Source organism: Prorops nasuta, unplaced genomic scaffold (genome assembly GCF_024137725.1).
Source record: "Prorops nasuta isolate Cenicafe-Biocafe unplaced genomic scaffold, Cenicafe_Pnas_1.2 PNAS00002, whole genome shotgun sequence".
Taxonomy (NCBI): domain Eukaryota; kingdom Metazoa; phylum Arthropoda; class Insecta; order Hymenoptera; family Bethylidae; genus Prorops; species Prorops nasuta.
The window spans coordinates 3,150,404-3,170,000 of NW_027116799.1; the positions used below are offsets into that span (position 1 = coordinate 3,150,404).

Sequence of the window (19,597 nt, forward strand, 5' to 3'; positions counted from 1 at the left end):
ACCGACGTTGGATCGCTCGGCTATCACCACTACACACACACACACACTTAACACACAGAGAGAAGACAACACGGGGAGACGGAGTAACGAGTACAGTGGCGACCCCATTCGGCCGCCGTCGCCGCCGCCGCCACTTGCGAGGGAGGCCGTGCACCGCGCACCGCCGCCGGGGCTTCGCGGGGGCCGGGGGGTGGTCGGGGGTGGCAGCAGCCGAACTCGTTTCTCAGAGCGGAGCTCAGTCGACGTCAAGCCGTCGCGACGCAACTCTCTGTATTATTCCGACGGCTGGCAAACTCGCCGTGGCGAGACTCTCTCACCTCTGAGATACTTCCGGGACAGCGCGCGCCGTGCTAAAACGTGTCGCGCATCGTTTTTCATCTGGACGCGTCGCGTGACGAGCCGTGCCAGAACGCGTGTGCCCACCTGTTCGCTCGAATCGTCGCGAAAAGAGAGGGGGATTGATCCTGGCTAGGATACACACGCTGCGTGACGTGACGTGACGCGAGGTGAGGTGTCGTTCCCTGCACAGTACACTGCCAGCGCGCTCGCTGCGAGAGAGCGACTGGCGTGGTCGTCGTCTAATATTAAACTATGCAGCCGTGTAGTAGTAGTCTTTAGAATTGGATTTTCTCGGAACGTTTCGACGCGCACTGTGCCGCAGAGTTGTTGTTGGCTCGACTAATCTTGGCTGCGGGTGAGAGAAGGGGGAGATCGCTTGTGTATAACGGTTATTACAATAGAGGCCTCCTGTTACAATAACCGAAAGCTCGAGATCGCTGAGAGGTTAGCCGTTCCAGCAGGCACCTTAGAGACTCGCGCGTGCCAGGCGTGCCGAACGTGCTACCCCCTCCCCCTCCCCTCTATCCTACCTCCGTCACGCTTGCCATTGGTCAGCAGCAATCCAGTATCTCCCGGACTCGCTGACGAGCATCGGAGAGACCGTGGCATCACACAGCTGCGTCTCTACTACGAGCGGCATGCACGCGGCACTGGCGAAAGCTCGCGAGCCCCCCGAACCCATCAGGATCTACGCCTGAGCTGGATCATGATCGCTCGGTACGTAACAATCCATGATTATTGATTGATATTCTCCATCGTGATTCGCCAGAGAGCGTCGTAATTCCATTGTGAAAAATTCATCGCGGAGAGGCAACGCACGAGGCTTCCAGCTCTACATCGGCACACGGTTATCGAACTCGTCCAATTTCGCGTTCCCGTCCAACTTGCGTCGATCGATTGTCGTACTGGGAATAAAAAGGACGCGCGCGCTCAGTTACAAATGTGGACTCTTGCAAGTTTCATTTCGTCCACGGCGAAAGTTGCGCCGTTTGAGAAACGACTGGTGATTTAGCGAGTACTTTTGGAGAACGTGCGAAGCGGGTTTGTGATATAGTGATGGTTGAACGGTGGGCTGCAGGAGGAGGAGGAGGGGGGGGGGGGATAGTGGCTCGCGAGAGAGGAGTCGTGCACACGGTTATCGAACTCACGTGAGCTTCTAATTTCTCGCGTTTTCGTCGGCATTTCATCGATCCGTGCGCGAGCCTGACACAGTTTTCATGGTGAACCTCGTCAGATCCCGTCCATTGGTCGTAGCTGGCGCGTCGTCGCTATTTCCTCGATGCCCGCCAATTTTCGCCAGCGGCGAAATTGCAAACGCGCCGCACACACGCCACGCGCCGTCCAACGGACTAACGCGCTAGTTTTCATTAACGTGACGTCATTCGTTGGGAATCGACTCGGTCTCTCTATCCACCAGAGCTATCCGTTTCCCCGCTGCGCCGCGAAGCCCCTTATTATCCGCGCGCGAAAATTAATATCGCGCGTTCACCTGGGACAACACGTATGTGCTAATTAATTCGAATTCTCTCTCATTAAAATTCCGCGTTTGTATATTCGCGTGTAATCTATATCGACATGATTTTTTTTTGTACAGTCGGAGAAATAAAGCACAGACTTTTGTCCGTGCCGTCGGTTCGATAAATTAGATCGGTTCGAGGGGTGTTTCTCGAGGAAGAGTGGAAAGAATGGAGAACGTGTGTCAATTTTTTGAGATAAACGCTTAATAGGAGAGGGGGGGGGGGGGTAGGTCAGCTTGGCAGGAGGAAAAACTTGTGGAGCTACAAGTGTCTGAATAAAAGGCAATCGGACGTGATAACGAATCGGAACTAATAAACTGTGTTACGCTGACCGAGCCTTCCAGAGACAGAGAGAGAGAGAGAGAGAGAGTTTCCTACACACGAATAACGTTGAAAATGCGATTTGAGACAGCGATGTACGCGCCTGTATTTAAATAGAATTCAAAGGCGTCTGTAAGACTGTCGACAGATGCTGCTTTTACGTAATATCATCACTACGTGTATATGTGTGTGTGTGTGTGTGTGTGTGTGTCTATGCGTACGTGTCACCGAGTTTTCCGCGAGTAGACTCTCTTCAGCTGTTTACATCCACGTCGCTGACGTTGTTAACTCTTATCGTCGTTATTGGACAACGTTTTAAACGAGAAATATTCATTCCAGCCGAAAGCTCGCCAAGAACTCGCGCTGTTTTTTGCGCCGGGGAAATCTCTATTCGTCATTCGTCAGTTTTCTGACTGCCTGATTTTTTGCACGAGCTTCCCGAAGGGTTTGCTCGATTTGCAGCCCCTTTAAACGTTCCCCCCCCCCCTTCTCTTCTCACCATCAAGCAGAATCCAAATATCTTCCGCAAACGTGTCACTCGCTCCTTCCGCGTAGCACCGAGCGAGCGATTTCGATAGCTCGAGAGTTAAGATGATCTCTTTGCTATATACGGAAGAGTGCGGGGACCGGAAGCCACATCAAAGACGACAGGACTCGAACGCGGTTTGATCTTGTTTGGCGTCAACTTTGACTCGCCAATGAATAGTCAACTGAAATTTTGACACTGGTCAATATTGGTTTTGCCATTATTAAAGAACCCCTCCTGCTTCGTGCTCGGGGAATTCCATTCCCATCCTTGCTGGACTCTATATATATATATATATATATATAATTCGAGGAATAATCGATAGTCGAATTATAGCAAATTTTTGCACTCGAAAATATATAGTGGAAAAGCTTATTATTGATAAAACGATATTGTTCTTTTTATGACGCTTCTGCTGGAAAATATTTACGATAATAAATATGGATTTTGCAATTTCCGTCGTGCGAATGACGATTTGTTAAATGTCAGAGCGTGTTGACCTTTAATGGTGAAAATATGGCATATATTCCAGCACGAGTAGAGTGATAAAAAGGACAAAGCTGGAGTAATTAGTCGATCGTAGAATTTTACAAGTTTGCACGTGAACTCGACATTAGAGAAAATTGAGCTTTGACGAAACTATTCAGAGGAGCGTAGTCCGGGATTGGCTAAGCTAGCCCCAGGCGACGCTATAACTCCGCGAGGAAAGGGGTTTGAATCTGTCTCCAGTTATCAGCAAGAAATCTCTATGGTCCCAGGTTTATATAACTCTATTATCAGCTTTTACGATTGTCATCGTAAAGAATCAATTTTTGCAATTTTTCGGTAACGAAGAAACTCACCCTTCACTCGTAATTCAAAAAATCCTGCTCCACTGTATACCATACCTAAAACAAATGACAGCTTTTGGGTTGACAATTTATGGAGGAAAAAAATGCCCACAAAAGAAATCAATTTCTGAAATTTGTCACTATCAACCAACGATACTATATGGTAATAATTCAAAAATCCTCTTCTGCTACACTATAGCTAAAACAAATGACAGATTTTAGCTCGACAATTTATGGAGAAAAAAATTCTGATAAAAAAGAATTTCTGAAATTTTCCAATACACCGACAAAACACACTGTTTTGCAATAATTAAAAAAACCTCTGCTACACCACAGCGAAAACAAATGACAGTGGAAGGGTGGAGGGTTCGTGGAGGAAAATTGAGAAGCGATGAGTGGAAACGGAAAGAGATTGAGAGGTCGAATGAGGAAGAAGAGGGAAGGATTAGGACAGGGATGGGGGTGGTAGCGCATTGTCTGAACGGAGCGCTTGGCACACGGGGCACGAAGTGGAAAGTTGGGGGAAGAAAATAGTAGCGCGAGTATTAGCGAACGGTGCCAGAAAGGGTGGGGCCACCTGGCTTCTTTGGTATGGGTTGCCTGTGCAATCCGAGTTTTCCGCAGCTTGTTTCCCATTCGTCTGAGCGTTTCCTCCGCAACAACCGGAGCAGAGCCTTTCGAGAGAGAGAGAGAGAGAGAGAGAGAGAGAAAACGAGTGAGATATCCGCAGACCTCCAACTGTCCCGTGCAACAATCCGCAAAAGCACCTAAGAGACAACCAGCGGGCTTATACTACCGGTCCGTCGAAAACTTCAAACTAATCCATTAAGCGCGTTGGATATATTCGTGTCCGGTCCTGCTTGCTTCCTCGGTCCCTCCTGGCTTGCGGTCAACGCGTGCTCTCTCACCTTTTGCTTTGCCTTTGCCACGCCACTCTCCATAAACAGTTTCGTTAAACCAAAACGAAATCTTATTACCATATTTTCTTCCTGCACGAGGAATTACTCTTGTCAAATTTCTTCGCTCGTTTATTCGATCGATATCATTTATATATATATATATATATAAAGAGGAGAGACGATGATTTTGAAAACTCGTTGTATTCCGTTAATTATCTTCGAGTCCGGTGAAGAGAGGGGGGGGGGGGGAGATCGTGCGCGTAATTGCAGCTGGCTGTACGTACAGACGAGAGCTCGGTAAGATGGAATAGCAAAGGGTGGTCTTTTACATCGTAGGGATCGTATCGTGTAAGCGATGTAACGCGTAATCCCTCGTGTGAACACACTGGCAAACTCGCAAGCGTTTCGTCCCCCCCCCCCCCCCCCCCTCCCTCCCCCTAGCATCGCCAGAGTATAACGCTACAGGCACGCAAGCTCTATTTATAAAACGATCGCACTTGAAAAAACCAGGACAGTAATAAAAGCAGCTCTGAATACGAGCCAATAATGCGTTTTCGTTAAGTACCGCGTGCCGCTAACGGATCTATTGAATTTAAATGGCATCGACGCTGCTGATGGATTCCACTTGAGATGCAAAACGGAAAGTCGTTTCAGGAATACCGAACAACAAACAGAAACGCTTTTAACGTCTGTCGTTTCACGTATTCTCTATTAAAATTACGGTGTAACCGTGGTGGTAGTGGTGGGAAAGCATCTCGAAAAATGTGTATAACTCAAGAGGAAATTCTACGTAGCAAGCGTAGAGGTGTATTCGATTATGCAACAATGTTTTTATCCGCGAAATATCGTAGCGTGGAGCATCAAAGGTAAACACACGCTCGTTGTTATTCTTATAATCCTAAATTTTGGCTACTTAAGCGAAGCTTGTGTACTCGCGTGCGAGCTGTGGAGGAGTGCGTTACATAATATACCACGCTGAGCAAACAGTAAATCCTATAGCCACGTTTCCTTCCTATACAATTGAAGCACCGCTTCAGCTAGGTACTTTGTGCTATATCTAATATATGTACACACGCGTTGCTGTAATTTTTAATGTGCCTTTCGAGCCGACGCGAGGACAATCGCGTATCTATTTTCAGGGTTTTGCGAGTGATTCGAGAGAAAAGTGCAGTTTTCCAGATGAAACGAGTGCACGCGCGTGCACTAATAAAGGTGTTTGCTGGACGGATCAGAGAAGCGTTGAAGCTCGTTTTTCGAACGATGTATAAAACGTAATTTTTCATACATGTTTTAATAAACTATGATAATAATTACGTGAAAATTCGCAAAATTCGTCAATTATTCAAGAAAACACTTTAATTTTCCAAAGAAAAAAAAGTGCGTCGATAAAATTCGATCATGCAAATTAAGAAAATACATATCAACAGCATATACAAAACATAATTCTTAATCAAGTTTAAAAAAAAACAGAATAAGTATAAAATAAAAATTTCGTAGCGTTATAAATAATAATAGAAAAAGAGAGCGTAATTTTGGAAGATGCGAGTGTATACAGTAGTGCAGCAATAAAGGTTGGCCAGGCGGATTAGAGAAATATCGAGGCACATATCTGGGACGATATGGAAAATAATGTCTCCATGGAGTATCCTTGAAAAGTGCAATAGATTCCGCTGAGAGAGATCCGGCGTAGAGAAAGAGGAGCGAGGTGGAAAACGATACTTGCGAGCATAGGGATAAAGTTACAGTGTGTCGAAATTGCTGAGGCTGCTGAAAAATGTAGCTTATAGTCTCTCTATACTGAAAGTGGCATAGTGGTGGTGGTTGGCTCGTGATAACTGCACGATACGCGTCGCGTTGCTGCTACTTCTCTTCTCTTAGCAAAGCCATAGTCGAGGAGGGACTCGGGTGAGCTCGGTAGGATTCGATCGGCCTCGGCTCGACTCGACTCGACTCTACTCTACTCACGCGGGCCTAAACCACTTGGCTCCTTCGTTTCCCACGCAAAACTGCCTACGTTGCTGCTGCCGATGCTCCCTCCGACTGTGTCTTTGCTAAACTGTCATTGCAAACCGAGCAATTGCACACCACGCACACACAGTCTCCTTCTCACCCCCTCGCCTTCCTCTTCTGTTTTTCTCATCTCCAATATGTGACGGATTTCCTTTTTCGCCAACCCCCTGCAAACTCGCGAGAAGAAATCAACTGGGAGAGCAGCGACGAAGTGGAACACGCGTTAACCCGTTGTTACCCTTGCGATACATGGAATGTACTTGATGGTTGAATTGCGAATATCGAATATATCGTATGTATGTGCAGAGTGGAATTATTGAATAATTTTTAACATTCCACGGTAATTTTATCATAGCAATTTCATCCTCGATTCATATATTTAATAACCAAGAATGGAAAAACACGCGAAAGGTATATAGGCATCCCGTTTTAATTATATCAATTTCACGTATCACGGAAGGACGGTACTGGAATTTCCCAAATTTTCCCATATTTTCCTCATGAAACACCGATACCACTCGTGCGTTTGTAATTGCATGGATAACCGTAAAGAATTAATAATTTTTTAAGTGCTCAAGAGGCAACGGATTATTTATCGATACACGCGTGATATATTTACGAGGCATAATTGTATTAGAGAATTGTAACGATTGGTTGCGCAACGAAACAGTTGATAAATTAATAGGGAGCATTTTTAATGGATCGTTTGGGTAGTCGAGTCGAGCGTCGATATAAATCAGTCGGATCAATTATTTCATTACATTCACAAGTATATAGACCCGTTGAAACTTTCATTCGAAGGATGACGCGCCATTATAGAGTTTGCTCAAATTATTCGTTTAAATAATGCAGTTCCGTTAAAGCGTATAAGTGTGTGTGTATACAAGGATACTGCTTAAAATTTTAGCCTCGAATGAACGGGCGGAATTTATAAAGCGAGGGGAGAAATTAATGGGGGAAAATGTGAAAATAATATAAAAAGTGGCGAGAAGCGATCGCGTGCAGTTTCGTAAATACCGTGTGCAAGGGGGTATTAGAGAGAGAGAGAGAGAGCCGCGCAACGACTAGTAAGCGAGAATAGCGGGATGTTTCGGTAGAGAGGTAGGAGAGGGGGGGGGGGGGGGAGGGGTGGTAGGGGATAGGCTTGAATAATGTCCGTAGGGCAGGTGCGAGCGAGGCGCAGACGCGAATGAACCAAGATAATAAACGCAACTGGAAAGCCCTATTATTCTTAATCATCGCCAACTACCTTTCCGAAATGCGAGCATTTTATAATACTTTCGTACAGCTAGAACACCCTCCGCAAAGGAGAGCAGCATCTTACTCACCTTGGAATATTCTAGTAGCTGTATATACATATATATACTGTGCTGCAACGAGCACACTTACACGACGTCGATCGTTACACGAAAATTTACCATTTTAATAATCATCATCGATTTCTAACGGTCAATCTTTTATTCATGCAAGCTACTCCGAGCTAAAGCTCCGTGTAATAATCTCTGTATACAAATGCAAAACCATCTTCCTCTCTCGATACTTGCTACTGGGCTATGAAGAATAATTGATCGACTCGTATAATACAATTGGTAAGATTCTTGTGATTTATTTGAACGTTGCGACTCTACGAAAATTCTTGATTCGATCAGGATGATAAACAGACACGCGTGTTGCATACGATCTCTCGAATCGTGTATGAAAATATTAGTTGGTGTAAAAGCTCTGTACAAACCATCTTCTTTTCTCCTCACCACCAACGATTAGTACACACGATTGATTAAATTCTTCAGATTTATTCGTCCATTATATACGACTCTCCGAAAACGCTTGATTCGATCAAGCTAATTGACACCCTCTTTACGTATACATATATCTGTATATACAGGATCTTCCTCCGCTGATGTATAAACACACTCGGGGATCTCTCTCGAAGCTATTAATCAAACCGTATACACACACGTATATATACATACACAGCTGTATACGTAGGAAGAAAAACGATGTAGTTTTTACAGGTGACACGCGAGCTATTTTTGCCGCACTTGGGAGAAGCCCGCGTTAAGGTGAAAATCGGAGAGAAATTATTCCTCGTATGCGGAGAAGAAGAGCGTTCGGATCGATGGATCGATCGATCCATCGATCGATCTCTGGTCACCGTGAAAGAGTGTCGCGGGCAAAAAGTGCTTTTTTCAGTGCATTATCGGTCGAGTGACGACGCGACGGCGAAGCTGCTGCTGCTGGGACGCGGAAGAAGAGAAGAAGAGGAAGAGGAAGAGGCGAGCGAGCGAGCGAGCGAGCGAGATATGAGTGGCGAGTGCGCGCCGGATGCCTCCTCGGAATGTCGTTGAAAAGGTCAAAGAGAGGGGACAAGGTATCCCGTTCAAAGGAGATGCGATGAAAAATTTCTCAACTTCTTTATTTATGGACCGAGTTATTTTCGAGCTTTACAGCCAGCTCCAGTCGACCTTCCTTGCTACTCGCTTCTTCGCGCAACGCAACTTTGCACGCGTGCATATCGACAATTTCCCCATTATGGCTGCTGCGATGCTCCTGCAACCTTCGATTGTCCGTCGAATGCGAGAGCTTTTCAAAATTCCCCGTGAACAAATCAACTATTTTTTTCACACTCGACGATGAATTTCCCTTGATTCGCGTTAATTCGTCCTTTCTATTCCCTTTCCAATTCACGATGTACTATATATATATATATATATATATAGAGAGAGAGAGAGAGAGAGTAAAATTGATCTGGTTATGATTGCTTCATTGGCACCGGTGAACGCACATATATTTTCCCTGCTTTCTCTTTCTCTTTGAACGGAAGAGTACATTATGCAAACGCGATAATACAAATTGACATTGCGCGGACTATTGAAAAATCGTAAACAATGCAATTTCACTGTTAACAATTGGAGAAGTTGGCAAGAGCTTTTGTGTACCGAATAAAGGGAGGGTGGAAGAAGATTAAGAAACTTTGTTAGAAAATTTTTAAGTCTCGAAAGAAAAATTCACTCGAGTCTCGAGATCTGAGGAAAATTCAGAAGCAAATTGCGCAGCTTCGCTACTCTACACTGATATTGCGAATAATAAACAGACGGATGAGTATTATATATATATATATATATATATATATAGAACGATTTACCAGCTAAAGCTCACTCGTTCCACGATCGTCCGTGTGTAGCAAAACGATAGCACTCGTTTCAAATTTCTTCGGGCGATTCCAATTAGTTTCTAAATACAACAATTATGCGTTTTAAGTATATTCTTAGACGAGTAAAAGAATTGATGAATTTCGACTGGAAATGACAAAGGGAACACAGCTAATCAAGATAGATAGTTCACATTTTTTTCGCAATCAATACTGAAATCTTTTAGAGATTAAATTCTGGTAACAACAGCAAGCAATAGCAACATCAGCATCAAAGCTTTCAATATTATAATCACGCGTTTCAAGTATAACCATAAACGAGTAAAAATCCATGAAAATCGATCTATTGATCGTAATTGCAATGAAATTAATCTTGAAAATCTTTGAGAGACCAAATTATAATTTGAGCGAGTACCAAATCTTTAAATATGTTAATTACATAATCTAAACGATCATAAACGAGTATCAATCGATGAATTTCTACTGAAAATAACCAACACAATATATATAGCTATTAAAGATCGATCGATCGTAGTTGCTTCGAAATTAGTTGTGAAATCTTTGAGAGGTTGAATCGTGGTAGCAGGAGTAACAGCAGTGTAGCGGTAGGAGAGGAGAAGAGAGAGAGAGAGAGAGAGAGCGAAGGAAATAAATGGAATGGATGGACCGAAAGGGAGGTTGGAGCGTTGGATGGTTGCGACTGTGGCGACGTCAATAATCTTCTAGCGAGCAGCGAAGCTAAAATCCATCGGGTACAAAGTTGCTCGTCTGGCATATAAGGCATCAAGGGGTTTGCGCGTGTGTGAAGATAGGAAGGAGAAGGATCCGCTTGCGCGGCCATGACACTGGCATCGTCGATAATTATCAGCAGGCCAGCCAAGCCGAAATCCGTCCGCGAAAGTTCGTTATAGGACGAGGACGACGACGAGCATTTCACCCGTAGGCGTTTTCCGTTCGCACACAGACGCATCCGAAACCTCTCCCTCTCTCTCTCTCTCTCTCTCATTGGCTATAGGGCTATACACACCAGTGCCAGCCGTTAATTATTATCGGCAGTTTCACGGGACCAACTCCCCCCCCCCCCTCCTCCCCCTCATCGTCCTCCCATTGACTCACCAACTCCCCGACAACTCGCTCGTTTTATCGGGCGCGTGTATAAGCTTGGAAAAGCTCGCGCGCCAGATCACTTTTAATTGTAAGGCTGCGATCAATTATACCGGAACACGAGCAATTCCGCACTATGGCGAAACTTCTTCCCTGCTACCCCGTAATGATCGCGTTTCTTCTTATTCACAATCAGGACTGCATTCACGATTTCATACCTCTCAACGCCAATCCACCCCTATTCTAATTCCATCGGAGCTCTTATAACGCTGCTGTACTCCTCACTCGCACGGGATTGTTTTTAATTTTAAAGTGTTGGTCGCGAATTTTAAAATTCTACGATTTGACGAAAATGTTAAATATATAAAGTTTGCAAAGATAGATTACTATATCGATTAAAAAAGAAGAAGAGTGGAACCTGTAATGAGAAATAGGATAACGAGAATCCGGGAAGATTACATAGGTATACAATTTCCCGCTTTTGGTAGATTAGAAAAAATCGTCCAATCGCTAATTGCCGCGAGTTATCAAGAATATTGAAAAGAAGGGGGGGGGGAGGCTAGTTTTTTTAGAGTGTATTCGTAGGAAGCGAAAAATTGCAGTAAAATCGATACGTTAGAACGACTATCCCTCCCCCCCCCCCCCATCCTCCTCAAACTGGTATATTCGTTTATAGTTAGGAAAAAGCACTGGTTTATTGATATCGAGGGAAGTTTGATAAGACTGATTTTTTTTTGTTGCGGCGAATATCGAAAACTGTTAACTGGAAATGGTCCGTTATAAAATTTTTCATCGAGGAGAGCCACGTGCTATGGAAATAAACGGCTAAGCACACTGCAGCATAGCCATTTATCCGACCGCGAAACTATTTATACGTCGTACATTGTGTCTACCGAATGTATTAGTCGGTTGGCAAACTGCAGCCTGCACACCTGTTTAGTTTGAAGCGACGACCACCACCACCAACGTTCCTCCTGCACGCTGGAGGTGCGTCGTGGTACCCCCACACACATGCACACACACACACATCTATACATGTGTGTGTCTATTTGGAAAAATGCTCGATGAAAAGCTGAAAGCGGTGAACCTTGTTATCTTCGTTACGCGTGTCTTGTTTTTCTGCGTGCTTTTACACGCACTCTCCAATGTGTATGTGTGTGTGTGTGTGTACGGTATACATATACAACGATTATGCATAACGACTTAATGATAAATGCCTGCAGCAGGCTGCATTGTTTCGATCGCGTATTATAAAGTGTATTTATACTCGGCGAAAAAGTCTCTTTTGCAATATTCCAAATGGCAAACAAAACGTCCAAGAATTCTGTTTATTATTTACCGTCGCTATATCTGCTTTTTTCTCCTCTACTGCACACACGTACGACCCAATAAATATCGAAATCCAATCCCTCTGCATTTGCTATATACCGTTTCAATAAAACTTTCGGCTAAACTTGTCCAGAAATATCGTAAGCTTTGGGAAATAAAAGTATATATAGTATGGCTCTGTATTAACGCGCGCGGACGTGGTGGCATTGATCGAGTGTCAGCGTTCCGACTGTTAAATCGTTGATATGGCTTAATCAGAAATGTCTGCGTGGCTCATTCTTCTCCCCCCTGCGTATCGTTTTATATATATATATATATATGTGCAAAAAAGAGAGCAAACTGTATCACTATTGATTCATCACTGGGTAATTCGTGTATAACCAGAGTACAAAAGTATTTCTATTGTGTATTTTGTTGAGTTTCATCTTTTCGGCTGCAGTAACGTTTCCACGAGAATTATGAAGAGTGTGCTCTCTATTGTTATATATATATATATATATATGTGTGTATATATTTAATTCATAGCGCTGCGTTGAAAAAACTCGGCAAAACAACATTATTGTTAGGAGTTTCGTTACCGAATCTGATTCTAACGAAGCGCGATTATAATTTTAGCCGCACCGCTCGTTTCCAGAGCTTTCCTCGTCACAAAAGAAATTCCACTTTTGTTGTTGCGCCGGTGTATTTTAAATAACCTAGGAGAGAGAAATCCTCGCAGAATGGATACGATCAATCTAGACTATTTTTTCATTTAGGTCAAAAGACACGATAGATTACTCTCGCGTGCTTTTGCAATATTAAAAAATGGTAAATAACAGACGGCCAGATAATTCCTTTAAGCGAGCCATTTTGAATATACCGCACGAAACAATTTCGCGCGTTGCGAACAACGACGACGTTGTGTAATTTTGAAAATTACGAGAAAGAGCCACTAGCTGTGCACGATATACTTATATATACATGTATGCATCTCCACCCCCCCCCCCCCCCCTCCTCCCTCTTACCAACTAATGCATCATTTAATAAAGAATTTATCTTCATGAATATTTGATTCCTCTTGCATGATCGATCCCTCGTTCTTTGCAGTTGCCGAGAAGAGTCATTCTCCTATACACACACACACACACATACACACGAGTAATGGATTTTAGAAAGCTGTGTCTAGCACCGTATCGGTGGAAACGGCTGGAAAGGTGTGTAAAACGAAAACAAGGAGCACATGTAAAGGTTTATATCGACGAGCACGAGTCACCCATTAGAATCGGGAAAGGAGGTCGGTTTTATATCATTGGAAACGGTAAATAGCACTCGTAAAGATGGCTCGCTTCAATGTCCGTGAGTTCGATAATGTATGCGCGGGTGTGGGTTGGTGAGGAGGAGGAGGAGGGGGGGGGGGGGGTGAGGACAATTTGCAGCATTGCTCGACGAGTCTGACGGCGTTTCATTTGTGTAAAATCGTAGGACGTGAATGATGGCGGAAGGTTTACGAGGAGCGTGCGATATAATTCGATATAAGAATATATTGGAAATGGTAAATAGAGAGAGAGAAGGGGGGAGGCAAGGAGAAAGCAGCGATGCGGAAAGAAAGATGAGCGCGTGCCTCGAGCCCTAATGCGAGTCAATTTCGAGTCGACTCTCGTTTAATATTGCAGGAGACAATTTCGCGTATTATTTGGCGAGGCTTCAGCATCGTCTTCGTCGTCGTCGTATCCGTGAAATCGAAGCGCAACGTTAAGCACTTTCCTCGGGAGGGAGAGAGAGAGGAAGAGAGGGACGCTCGATATCCCTTTCGATATATAGCATACTATATATATATATATATATATATACACGATACAGAGGAACGAGCGACACGCATGCCCGATGAGTTAAGAATATGTATACCACAATGCCGGATATACCTGCTCTTGGTCCTTAATCCACTTAAGCCGCTTAATTCACGGCAGAGCTGCGTGAAATATTTACCACGTATAGCGCGTCTCCTAAGTTCTGCTTACGTGTCTCGCTCGCACACACACGTGTATATAACGCATACACGGGTTTGGTGCGCGTGCAAGATCGAGCACGCCATTCGCTCGTGTGTTGGTGCGGTGGATAAGTCAGGGGGTAAGTACGTATATATATATAGTATATAGTAAATATATATACTATATATACATGTGGAAGGAGCACAAGAGAAGGATAGAAATTGCGAGAGCCGAAGAACGGAGACTGGAACTGGAACGTTTGTGTGTAGTGCGCGCTTGGACTACAAGGGAAGCCTTAGCCAAGAGTTAGTTGCTAACTCCGACGGAGCGATATAACGAACACATGTTCCAACTCGAGTCTACATAATCCGCAACAACGTGAAACGCGCACACGCGCCACGTATTCCCAGCAACCACATACTTTTCTTGTCTCGTTATGTGTGTGTGTGTGTGTGTGTATAGGATCTCTTACCTAGCACTGTTCGGTTTAAAGCGAACTACCCCCCCCCCCCTCCTCCTCCCTCTCACCCACGCACTTTCTTAATTGACAATTTTACTCGCGCGACTAATATGTCTAGCGAAACTCGCTCTCTTATTAGCGAAAGACCACCTGCAACTTTGGCTACTCGGCAAAATAACGTTTGGGGAATCGCGCGACTCGAGCGTTATCCACGGGTCAGGAAATATTTAGGCCCTATAAATACAGTTTTAAATGAATTAATTAACGCTGGAGCTTGCGTGGTGCGTTTTGCTCTCTTCGACTCGATCTTTTGGACAGCGAGGTGCTTCTTTGTTCGGTGGGACTGTGTGTGTTTGTTAGTTTCAGTCGAGAAGAGTGGGAAATTGCATTTAAATTGTAAATGTGATTTTTGGAGTCTATGATTTACGAGGAGTTGCAGTGGGTGGGTTAATTTGTAGTTTATGCACGAGTTAAGATTTTTTTCATTGGTACAATTGATAGGATTTCTGTAGAAGTATATTCTCTTATAAGTATAGAAAATTGAACGTGCGCAACGAGATACAAAGAAAAGATGCGAAAAACTTGACTCTCGTATACATAAAAAAAAATATATTCCGTACGCAAAACTCTGGCTTCTTCTGCAGAGAAACCCGATGAAACACAACGTGCATTCATCGAAAGATATTTGGCAAAAAATTAATTTTCAAGCCTCAAACCTCCTCTAACATTTAATTTCCAGCATTAAATTCGACCTTTTCGATAAATGCCTCGGTGAACGGCATACCAAGCGCAATTGGTGAAAGATTTTTGTCCGACGATTGTTTCCGCATGGAGGCTGGATATCATTAATTGGGGTGTTAATTAGCGAATACATTTAACGTTGCATTATGTTTGTAACGATTGTAAAATGAATTTGGCATGAGCGGCAAACGATATTAAGCCAGCCGTGTATCGTGGAAGAGCCGTTTGTCGAATAACCTCTGGCGAGAGCGTGAAATAATATCGCGCGCATGTCATTAATGTAATCACAATGCAGCCTCGGAACAGCTATGCATCCACGCCACGGAGTATAGAGGCGAATACTGAAACGCACCCCTGCACTCCCTTTTCTATGCTTTCACCCTCCCCCCCCCCCTTCCTCCCACTCCCTCCAACCTCTATCGCGTTCTCTCTTCACGCTATATAATACTTGCATGCCCGTGAAACGAAAGCGCACACGCACGAATGGAGGTGATCGCGCGTGATGCGCGATCTAATGACGTCGCTTGGTTACTCGCTATGCATCAACGATTTCCTAACACGAGCCAATGTCTCTTACCAGCACCCAGTCTCCATCCGACCCGATAATAATAGTCCGCGGGAAAACTCGTGGCGATCTATATTCGAATTTCCCGCCTTTTTTCAAACTTCAAACGCGGATCATTAAGGATCGTGGTATAATTTCTTTCTGCAACGATATCGCTTCGTTACTCGCTATGTATCAATGATTTTTCAACGCGAGACAAAGTCTTTTAGGAGCGCACAGTCTCGAGCCGACCCGATAATAATTGTCGCGGAACACTCGTGGCGATCTATATTCGAATTTCCCGCCTTTTTTTAAAGAGCCAAACTTCGCACCGCTCTCGCTTAAACTGCAGAATCATTAAGAATCGCGATACAATTTTTCTCTGTCTCTTGCTGCATCACGATATCAGAAATTACGAAAGAAAAGTTGTCCGAGTCGTAAATTATGATTTTTATTGTTCCAACGGGAGCACTGTTATAATAGCCGAAAAGCTTTTTTCAGTATTTAATTATAAGAGATTGAACGTACATTTTATATATAACCACTTAAATTATGCGCCACTTTTATACGGATGATAAAGCATGTCGTAAAATTTCCGATTACCTTTATAAAGTAAAACTCTTTGAGCGGTGAGGGACGCGAGTAAAAATCGGAGTTTTTTTAATGATTGTCGGATGTTATTTATGATACGGTTGGTTTGAAATGCGATTAGGGGTGAGTCGAGGATAAAGGATAGCTATATATATGTCATACGGAATATAACAGTGATGAGGAGGAAGAATTTAAGGACGCATGTGTCCAACTTCATTTTGACATTTTTCCTTAACAAATTTTGGGTCTTCCATTTAATTCCTGTTTGGTGGAAGCTAATTTTTCAAATAATTAAAGAAATTATTTTACGCTCTGTATAACAAAACAAAAGCGACACTGTGTTTATACTTTAAATAAGTTTCACTCGTTCAATTATTTCTTTGCTTCTAAGAACCCTACCACGTTATTTACAATTCAAAGTATTTTGAGTATTTTTTCAAAGAATTTTCAATAATTCCCCGAAAAATCAATAAAAATTCTTTGGTTCATAAAATTTCTATGTGGTTCTTGGAAGAAATGAAAACATCCAAAATACTTGCTCGACTTATTTAAAATGTAAACAAACTTCGTCGCGGTACTTACAAAGGCTAACTTCGTCTTTTAAATTATGTCAAGAACTGGTTTCCAGGAAATTGAGCTCGAACAAAATACCAGATATTCGTTAACAAAAAATGTTTATATTTATAACCCTCATCTATATATACATAGAAATGAAACGCGTGATACATAAAATGAATTTGGTTACAATTGATTATAAAAAAATGTTGCGTCAAGAAAAATATATATTCATACACAAGGAGGTAAAATAAGAGGTCCTTTATATCACGAGAGTCGGTGGCAGATACGAATAGCGTGTTAGGGAGAGCGTGTTTTATGGGTGGCAGGAGGTGGGGGGGGGGGGGGGGTATAAAATATAGAAGAAAGTGGCACCGCTGTCGAGGCGAGAGAACGCGCGCGAGTGAAGAGCAAAAAATGATGATCCCGAGGATCGTAAGGGAGGAGTGGATTGGGCCGAAGTTGGCTGGTTAACTCGGGGAAACAATGTTAGTAAGTTGCGCGAGAAGTTGGCGCCAGTTGGCACCCAACCCTATTCCCACTGGTGAATGCACTTGCGGTGCATCCAGTTGCACCGAGGCGAGGGCCAATCCCGGTAGATCCACCTATTTCAGCGTTGCACAACTGACGCATTTGCGGTTTCATCGTTATGCAACGCGTACCTATAAAGGACCCCGCCGACTACAAATGCACGTAATTTTCCCATATTCATGATTATTCGCATCAACGCAGATTCTTAGTGAGAACCTTTTCACACGCGATGCTTAAAGCGAATTAATTGCGTTCCCCAACTGCTCCTCTTCAACGATACTACTGCATTTACCGCACAACCCTTGCAAAAAATTTATCTCTTCTATATATATATATATAATTTTCTAAAAGGTCGCGTACTCCATATTGGGAAAATTTTACGAACGAAGATAATAAATTTTAATTAATGCGCTTGGGAAAAAGTAGATCAGTATTTAATAATTTATATATAAATCACGTTTAATTAGAATATTAAAAACTAAGTGTATGGACGTATTCTTTTCTAAATATAGAAATGGAAATTAATAATTGCCTTCTGCAAATTTTTCCAAATGTAGGATACAGCTATTTGAGAAATTTATATCGATATGTGTATAGCTACTATGATATGCAATTTAAAACTAGACTCAACTCTTTTCTATATATATATATATACCACTGTCTCTTAAATACTCGAGTAAAGGACTAATCCCAACATCCGTCTCATAGAGCCGATGAAAGTTTTGAGAATAAAAGAAAGAAAGAAAAAAATTAAAACTATTTCATTTAAGCCCGGATAACTGGTTTTCATATATATATATATATATAGAAGACTCGGTTAGATTTCAAGGAAATTGCTCGGTTGAGCGCGAGTTTTCTAATTCACGAGTGACACCGGCAAACATGATTCTTGGAAAGCGAGCAATCTTCGCGAAATGATGCAAAGTCCTGTTGTGGTCTCCTGATGCTGGCGAGTGTCCTTAAATCCCATCTCTTTTTCTGTGTTTCTCGGCAAAAATCCACGGTTGTCTTGTTAAAACTTTCCCCGGGGAATATTCTCGCTGGTACTCTTGGACTCTAAAAAGCTTGACTGCATTTCTGCTCTCGCAATTGCAGCCACTCCCCCCTCCTAGCCCCCCCCACTCCTCCAGCGACGCTGCCACTTCTTGGGCACACCTGTGCACGCATTCGATGCATTTCCAAGTTGAAACGCAGACCGCGCATCTTACGTAAGTTCATACATGTCGAATGAAGGAATGTGTATGTATAATCCAACGGTGCGAACATGATATTTTATCTGGCGTATTTAAAGATTTACGAAACGGTGGGTAGGAAACGGCAGAGAGTGGAGGGTCCTCGTTAAACATGCAGATATGTACGGGGCTTTCAAAGGTACAATGCGGTCGAGGTTATAACTGTGGTACGCCTAATGCAACGTTAACGCAATGTAACGAAACGCGATTCAATGTAATTTAATATAGTATATTGTAATAATACAATTTATATACATCTGTATACACATACATTTGTAGCGTAGTAGTTTGTATAAGATTGATGAACAATGATCGTCCAAATGGAAAATTGTTGCCACACCAAAAGCTTTTTGGTGTAATTATCCTTCATTACGTAATAATACAATTTATGTATATGTATATATATATAGTACAATATAGTTTAAAAGATTGATGAATGACGATTGTTGAATTAAAAAATTATTGTTTTCCCGAGAGTACTTAAATAATCACTGCAATTACGAGGTGATTTTCACTAAATATTTTGCACTTTCCTCTCATACATATATTTTTTATAACAATACAATTTACATTGTAGAATAATTTATAAGATTCGTTAACAACGATCGTTGGAATAGGAGCAATTATCTCCCTCGGTAAGAGCTCTTAATTAATCACTCCAATTGATCACGAGGTATTTTTCACTAAATATTTTTCTACGTTTTTCTCACACGTATTTTTTGTACAACAAAACAATTGACCTTGTACGATAATTCGCAAGATTCTTGAAGAATGATCGTTGGACTGGAAACAATCATCTCTGTCAGAAAACGTTCCTCAATAATCACTGTTCATCGCGAGGTAGTTCTTCCAAATATTTATACGAGTTGTACATGGAAATATATATATAGAGTATAACACACACAATAGAAAGGTTTGGTTCGACATGACTCGCCGGTACCGAAGGGAGG

At 42.8% G+C, this 19,597-nt stretch overlaps 1 protein-coding gene across 14 annotated transcripts in view; it reads left to right on the forward strand.

Annotated features, from left to right (window-relative positions):
- Window positions 1-259: 259 nt before the first annotated feature.
- The window catches only part of LOC136782698 (CUGBP Elav-like family member 1-A), an 84,393-nt gene continuing 65,055 nt past the window's right edge, over window positions 260-19,597 (forward strand). For all 14 annotated transcript variants that reach the window (XM_066742311.1, XM_066742319.1, XM_066742343.1 and 11 more), the window contains exon 1: window positions 260-1,056. The gene's annotated coding sequence lies outside the window, so the exon portion shown is untranslated. The remainder of the gene's footprint in view (window positions 1,057-19,597) is intronic.